This window comes from Marmota flaviventris, chromosome X (assembly GCF_047511675.1).
Source record: "Marmota flaviventris isolate mMarFla1 chromosome X, mMarFla1.hap1, whole genome shotgun sequence".
Lineage (NCBI taxonomy): Eukaryota > Metazoa > Chordata > Mammalia > Rodentia > Sciuridae > Marmota > Marmota flaviventris.
This window is the reverse complement of record NC_092518.1, coordinates 94,744,407-94,752,156: the sequence shown is the minus strand read 5'-3', so window position 1 is coordinate 94,752,156 and position 7,750 is coordinate 94,744,407. Positions and strand designations below refer to the sequence as shown.

General features: G+C 34.5%; 1 pseudogene; it reads right to left on the bottom strand.

Annotated features, from left to right (window-relative positions):
- Positions 1-1,956: 1,956 nt before the first annotated feature.
- Positions 1,957-7,455, bottom strand: LOC114091818 (ATP synthase subunit gamma, mitochondrial-like; annotated as a pseudogene).
- Between the last annotated feature and the right edge of the window lie 295 nt (positions 7,456-7,750).

Below are 7,750 nucleotides of genomic sequence, written 5' to 3'. Positions count from 1 at the left end.
TTGTCTCCTCATTCTTACCTAATAGCTCCCCTTCCACTTACAAGTCATCTTTTCATTTCTTTTTCTTTCATTACTTTTTTTTAGTTCCTTATATGACAGAAAAGTTATTTTACTTAAAATTATGTCCTCCAGTTCCATCCATTATTCTGCAAATAAGGTGACTTCTTTGGAGAAGTGTTAGTAATATGCCATTGTGTATATGTGCCATATTTTCTTTATCCATTCATCTGTTGAAGGACACCTATGCTGATTTCATACCGTGGCTATTGTGAATAGTGCCACAATAAACATAAGTATACACTTACCTCTTCTGCATGCTGACTTCATTTCCTTTCAGTGAATACCCAAGCATGGTATAGCTGAATCATATGGTAGTTCTACATTTAGCTTTTTCAGGACCGTCCATACTGTTCTCCATAGAAACTGCACTAATTTTCATTTCCACCAGCAATATATAAAGGCTCCTTTTTTTCACCATATCCTTGACAGCATTTGTTAATTTTTTGTTTAGTTTTTTTTATTATAGCCATTCTGATGGAGGTGAGATAAAATATCAATGTGGTTTGATTCTCATTTCCCTAAGAGATAAAGATATTGATCATTTTTCATACATTAGTTGGTCATTTACTTCTTCTTTTGACAAGTATCTGTTCAGGTCATTTGCCCCTTTTTTATTGTATTAGTTGTTCTTTTGTTCTTAAATTTTTAAAATTTCTTATGTATTCTGGATGCTAATATTCTATTAGGCCAGTAGCTGGTAAAGTTTTTTCCTCCCATTTTGGAGGTTGTCTCTTCACTTTGTGGATTATTTCCTATTTTATGCAGAAGGTCTTTTTTTTCTTTATTTTTTGATAACATCATATTGTTACTTCTTGTTTTTTTTTCCTTGAGCTATTAAAGTCTATTGAAGAAATCATTAGCAGGATGCAATGGCAAACACTTATAATCCCAGCAACTTTGAAGACTGAGGCAAGTTCAAAGCCAGCCTCACCAACTTACCAAGACCCTAAGCAACTCAGTCTGACCCTGTCTCTAAATAAAATATTAAAAAGGGCTGGGAATGTGGCTCAGGTTGAGCACTGCTGGGCCCAATTCCTGGTACCAAAAAAAAAAAAAAAAATCATTATCTGTGTCAGAATCTTCAAAAGTTTCCCCTATGGTTTCTTCTGGTATTTTAAATTTATAATTCTTATATGAAGATATTTCATAAACTGAAATATTTGATTTTTGCAAAGGGGGAGAGATAGGTGTCTACTTTCATTTTTTTTCATGTAGATCTTTTTTGGCACCTTTGTTGGGAATCAGATAGCTGTAGAGGTGTGGGTTTATTTTGTACCTTTAGTACCTTTAGTATGTATGTCTGTTTTTATGCTAATATCATGTTGTTTTGGTACTGTAGCTCTGTAGTACATTTAGAAATCAGCTATAGGGATGCTTACAACATCACTCTTTTGTTTAGAATTGTTGTAGCTATTAGCGGTCTTTCATGCTTCCATGTGAATTTTAGGATTATTTTTTCTATTATGTGAAGAATGTCAATGGTGTTTTGATAATGTTGTAGGGACAGATGAGGCAAGGCACCGAAGATAGCAGGAAACGGTTTTATTTGGCTGTAGCCAGGTTCAGATGGCACAGCTTGGGCTGTAATCAATTAATCCCCTAAACCCCAACTTTAGGTGGTTTCAGAATTTTATACCCAGCATGTAAGGGGAGGGGCTTAGAAGTTCACAGTCTGCAGAAGTTCTCATAAAAGCAGCTTTTTCTTTCACTGTTTTAGCAAGTCAACCCTTCAAGGACAACACCTGAGAAGGGGAGAGCTTCTTCTCCCCTTTCTTTCCTCTCCCTGCCAGCTGTTACCATGGAGCCCAATTGGTAACTTCTCTTATTTTAGAAATGTAGACACCTCTGTGAAGCCCCAGCTGAAGACCAGAGGCCTTGTTTGAACATTTCTATAAACTACTGGGTACGTTTGTGAAAAATTAGTAAGAGGGTGTCCAGCACCTGGAGTGCTGATTTCTTCCCAGCCAGTAGCCAAGTAACATAGGGCAACATGAAAATAGGAAGTTTATCTACAATGAACTCGTTTTCAGAGACTGTTTTGCTGACAGTCCTAAAATCAGCCATGGTGAAGATTTCTGAAGAAGCCCAGTTAAGATTTTCTGTGGAGAAAGGGGGTGCCACTACAATAAGACCTTCATTGACTCTATATATCAATTTCAGCAATATGGTCATTTTAACAATATTTTACCAAATCATGAACATGGGAGGTTTTCTGAACCTCTAGTATCTTCTTTCAATTCTTTTTTGCAATATTTTGTAATTTTAATTGTAAAAGTCTTTCACCTCCTTGGTTAAGTTTATTCCTAGGTACTTTATATCTGAGGCTATTGTTAATGGGATCCTTTCACAGATAATTCTTTATTGGTATATAGAAAAGCTTCTAATTTTCATATTGATTTTTTTTCATGCCATTTTGTTGAATTTGTTTTGGTGTACTTAAGTGTTTTCTAAATATAGAATCATATCTTCTGCAAACAAGGATACTTTTACTTCTTATTTCATTATTTGTATCCCTTTTATTTCTTTGCTTTACCAAAGGACTCTGGCCAAAGTTTCAATTAGCATCTTGAATAAAATTGGACATTCCTGTCTTATTTTTTGATTTTAGAAGAAGTGCTTTCATGTTTCCCCATTCATCATAATGCTGGCTTTGTGTTAGTCATATATGACTTAATTATGTTTAAGTGTGATCCTTTTATGCCTAATTTATTAAGGAATTTTATCATAAAAGTGTGTTGAATTTTGTTGAAATCTTTTTCTACATCTTGAGATAATCATATGATTTTTGTATTTAATTTGACTTATGTGCTATATTGCATTTACTTATTTGCATATTTGAAAAATTCTTGCATCCCCAGAATGAAACAAACTTGATTATGACACATAATCTTTTTAATGTGTAGTTGATTTTTTTAATTATTTTTTAATTTATATATGACAGCAGGATGCATTACAATTTTTATTGCACATATAGAACACAATTTTTCATATCTCTGGTTGTATACAAAGTATATTCATATCAATTCATGTCTTCATACATGTACTTTTGATATTAATGTTCATCACATTCCACAATCATTTCTAACCCCATGCCCCCTCCCTTACCCTCCCACCCCTCTGCCCTATCTAGAATTCTTCTATTCCTCCCAAGCTTCCCCTCCCTACTCCACCATGAATTAGCCTCCTTATATCAGAGATAACATTTGGCATTTGGCTTTTGGGATTGGCTCACTTCATTTAGCATTATCATCTTTAACTCCATCCATTTACCTGCAAATGCCATGATTTTATTCTCTTTTATTGCTGAGTAATAATCCATTGTGTATATATGTCACATTTTTTATCCATTCATCTATTGAAGGGCATCTAGGTTGGTTCCACAATTTAGCTATTGTGAATTGGGCTGCTATGAACATTGATGTGGCTGTGTCCCTGTAGTATGCTGTTTTTAAGTCCTTTGGGTATAGTCCAAAGAGAGGGATAGCTGGGTCAAATGGTGGTTCCATTCCCATATTTCCAAGAAATCTCCATACTGCTTTCCATATTGGCTGCACCAATTTGAAGTCCCACCAACAATGTATGAGTGTGCCTTTTCCCCCACATCCTCGCCAACACTTATTGTTGTTTGTATGAATAATAGCTGCCATTCTGACTGGAGTGAGATGAAGTTTTAGATGGTTTTGATTTGCATTTCTCTATTGCTAGTGATGATGAACATTTTTTCCTGTATTTGTTGATTGATTGTACATTATCTTCTGAGAGGTGTCTCTTCAGGTCCTTGGCCCATTTATTGACTGGGTTATTTGTTTTATTGGTGTTTAGCTTTTTGAGTTCTTTATATACTCTAGTGATTATTGCTCTATCTTATGTGTGAGGGGTAAAGATTTGCTCCCAAGATGTAGGCTCTCTATTCACCTCACAGATTGTTTCTTTTGCTGATGAGAAACATTTTAGTTTGAGTCCATCCCATTTATTGATTCTTAATTTTGAATCTTGTGCCACAGGAGTGTTATTAAGGAAGTTGATGCCTAATCCCACATGATGGAGATTGGGGCCTACTTTTTCTTCTATTAGACCATGGTCTCTGGTTGTATTCCTAAGTCCTTGATCAATTTGAGTTGAGTTTTGTGCATGGTGACAGAGGTTTAATTTCATTTTGTTGCATATGGATTTCCAGTTTTCCCAGCACCATTTGTTGAAGAGGTTATCTTTTCTCCAGTGCATGTTCTTTGAACCTTTGTCTAATAGAAGATATCTGTAGTTTTGTCAGTCTCTGTGTCCTCTATTCTATACTATTGGTCTACCAGTCTGTTTTGGTGCCAATACCATGCTGTTTTTGTTACTATTGCTCTGTAGTATAGTTTAAGGTCTGGTATAGTGATGGCACCTGCTTCACTCTTCTGCTAAGTATTGCTTTAGCTAGTCTAGGTCTTTTGCTTTTCCAGATGAATTTCATGATTGCTTTTTTTTTATTTCTATGAGGAATGTCATTGGAATTTTGATCGGTATTGCATTAAATCTGTATTGTGCTTTTGGAAGTATGGTCATTTTGATAATATTAATTCTGCCTGTCCAAAAGGAAGGTAGATCTTTCTATCTTCTAAGGTCTTCTTTGATTTTTTTCTTTAGGGTTCTGTAATTTTCATTATATAGATCTTTCACCACTTTTGTTGATTCCCAAGTTGTTTTTTTTTTTTTTTGAGGCTATTGAGAATGGGGTAGTTTTCCCCATTTGCCTTTCTGAGAATTTGTCACTGGTATACAGAAATGCCTTTGATTTATGGGTGTTGATTTTATCTCCTGCTACTTTGCTAAATTCATTCTAGGAGTTTTCTGGTGGAATTTTTAGGGTCTTCCAGGTATAAAATCATATCATCAGCAAGTTTTCTTTTTTTGATGTGTCTTTGCCTGGTTTTGGAATCAGGGTGATATTGGCCTCATAGAATGAGTTTGGAAGTGTTCCTTCTTTTTCTATTTTCTGAAGTAAATTCAAGAGTATTGATATTAGTTCTTCTTTAAAGGTCTTGTAGAACTCGGCTGTGTATCCATCCAGTCCTAGGCTTTTCTTGACTGGTAGACTTTTGATGGCATCTTCTATTTTGTCACTTGAAATTGAACTGTTTAAATTGTGTATATCATCCTGCTTCAATTTAGGCAAATGATATGACTCTATAAATTTTTTGATGCCTTCAATATTTTCCATTTTATTGGAGTACAAGTTTTCAAAATAATTTCTAATTATCTTCTGTATTTCTGTAGTGTCTCTTGTGATATTTCCTTTTTCATCACATCAATTAGTAGTTTGAGTTTTCTCTCTCCTTTGTTAGCATGGCTAAGGTTCTGTAAATTGTATTTATTTTTTAAAAAAAACAACTTTTTGTTCTGTCAATTTTTTCAATTGTTTCTTTTGTTTGAATTTCATTGATTTCAGCTCTGATTTTAATTATTTCCTGTCTTCTGCTTTTGATGTAGATTTGTTCTTCTTTTTCTAAGGCTTTGAGATGTAATGTTAAGTCATTTGTTGACTTTTTCTTCTTTTAAGGAGTGAACTTCATGCAATGCACTCTTAGAACTGCTTTCATAGTGACCCAGAGATTTTGATATGTTGTATCTATGTTCTCATTCACCTCTAAAAAATTTTAATCTCCTCCTTGATGTCTTCAGCAACCCATTGTTCATTCAGTAGCATATTATTTAGTCTCCAAGTGTTGGAGTGTATTTTTTTATTTTATCATTGATTTCTAATTTCATTCCATTATGATCTGAGAAAATGCAGGGTAGTATATCTACTTTTTTATATTTGCTAAGAGTTGCTTTGTGGCATAGTATATGGTGTATTTTAGAGAAGGACCCATGTGCTGCTGAGAAGAAAGTGTATTCTCTTGTTGAAGGATGAAATATTCTATATATGTCAGATAAGTCTAAGTTATTGATTATATATTGATTTCCATAGTTTCTTTGTTCAGCCTTTGAACTGAATAAATATATATAAAACTGAAATAGATGTGTTAAAGTCACCCTAAATTATTGTGTTGTGGTCTATTTGACTCTTGAACTTGGGAAGAGTTTGTTTGATGAATGTAGATGCTCTATTGTTTGGGGCATATATTTTTATAATTGCTAAATCTTGTTGGTGTATGATTCCCTGGAGCAGTATGTAGTGTCCTTCTTTATCCTTTTTGATTGATTTTAGCTTGAAGTCTATTTTATTTGATATGAGGATGGAAATCCCTTCTTGCTTCTGCAGTTCATGAGAGTGATATGATTTTCCCTAACCCTTCACCTTCAGCCTGTGGATGCCTTTTCCTATGAGATGAGTCTCTTGGAGGCAGCATATTGTTGGGTCTTTTTTTTAATTCAATCTGCTAGTGTATAGCTTTTGATTAGTGAGTTTATTCCAGTAACATTCAGGGTTATTATTGAGACATGATCTGTATACCCAGCCATTTTTGTTAATTTTTGGTATTTAACGTGACTTGGTTTCTCCTCTGATTAGATTTTGCCTTAGTGTAATACCTCTCTCTGCTGATTCTCATCTTTGTTTTTTTCTTTAATTTCATCTTTGTGGAATACCTTGTCAGGTGCTGTTGAATCATTTCAGAAGCATTCTTACTGGCATTGTCCACAGCTGTCATCCTAGCACTCTGTTCACTGGTGGTAGTCTCCTTCAGGGAGTAGTAGATAATGTTGGAAAGATTGTATTCTTGATAATTTTGCAGCATATCAGCATCAATATCATCATAGATATTCATGCTCTCAGCACTTGCAATTGTATTAAGAGAAAAGATGGGCTTTTCTTCTGTCTTATAAGAGATTACAGACCTGAATTGATTAAAGATGATAGAGCCTTCATCAAACTCATATCCAGAATTTAGTAATTCAAGAGTAATGACCAATGCATCTCCAAAAGTACAGGGCTTTGTTCCCACGTCTTTGAATGTCACCAAAAACTGATCCAAATGCGTCCTATGAAGTATGCCTTTGATTTTATCACCAACTCCAACAAGCATAACTTTTTTCCAGCTGCCATGAGTGTAGGCACCTCACTTTTCATCTGTTTGGCAACCGAAGAATGAATAATACCATAAAGTCCTCGATCTGAGGACATACCAATAAGGAGGTATTTCTTCTTGTCTTCGGGTTCCTTAATATCAGCTTTCTCATACAGAGCCAAAGATCCTATTCCATACACTCAAGCCGGTTTCAACTCCCTCTCAGCTCGGGAATATTTTGCTGCTGCTACCATTTTCATAGACTTGGTTAATTTTCTGGATGTTTTTAATTGACTTTAGTCACCTGGTATTATCTTTTCAGAGTTGCCATGTTTAAAACTTGGATCCATTGTGACTGCAAGGCGCTGTCAGACAGCCCAATGACGCTCACCCAAGAGAACATGGTGGTGGTACCAGTGTATTTGATTTTATTTGCAAGTATTTATTAAAGATTTTTGCATCTATGTTCATCAGGGATATAATTGGTCTATAATTTTATTTTTTTATCAGTTTTGGGTAGTGGGGTAATACTGGATTCTTAGAATGAATTGGAAATATTCCTTCCTTTTATATTTTAAGAAATAGTTTGAGGAGAATTGGAATTAGTTCTTCTTTAAACATCTGATAAAATTCAGTCTTCAGTCATGAATCTATTCATTCATGAGATTTTTTAAATTATTATTTTTATACCTTAATTT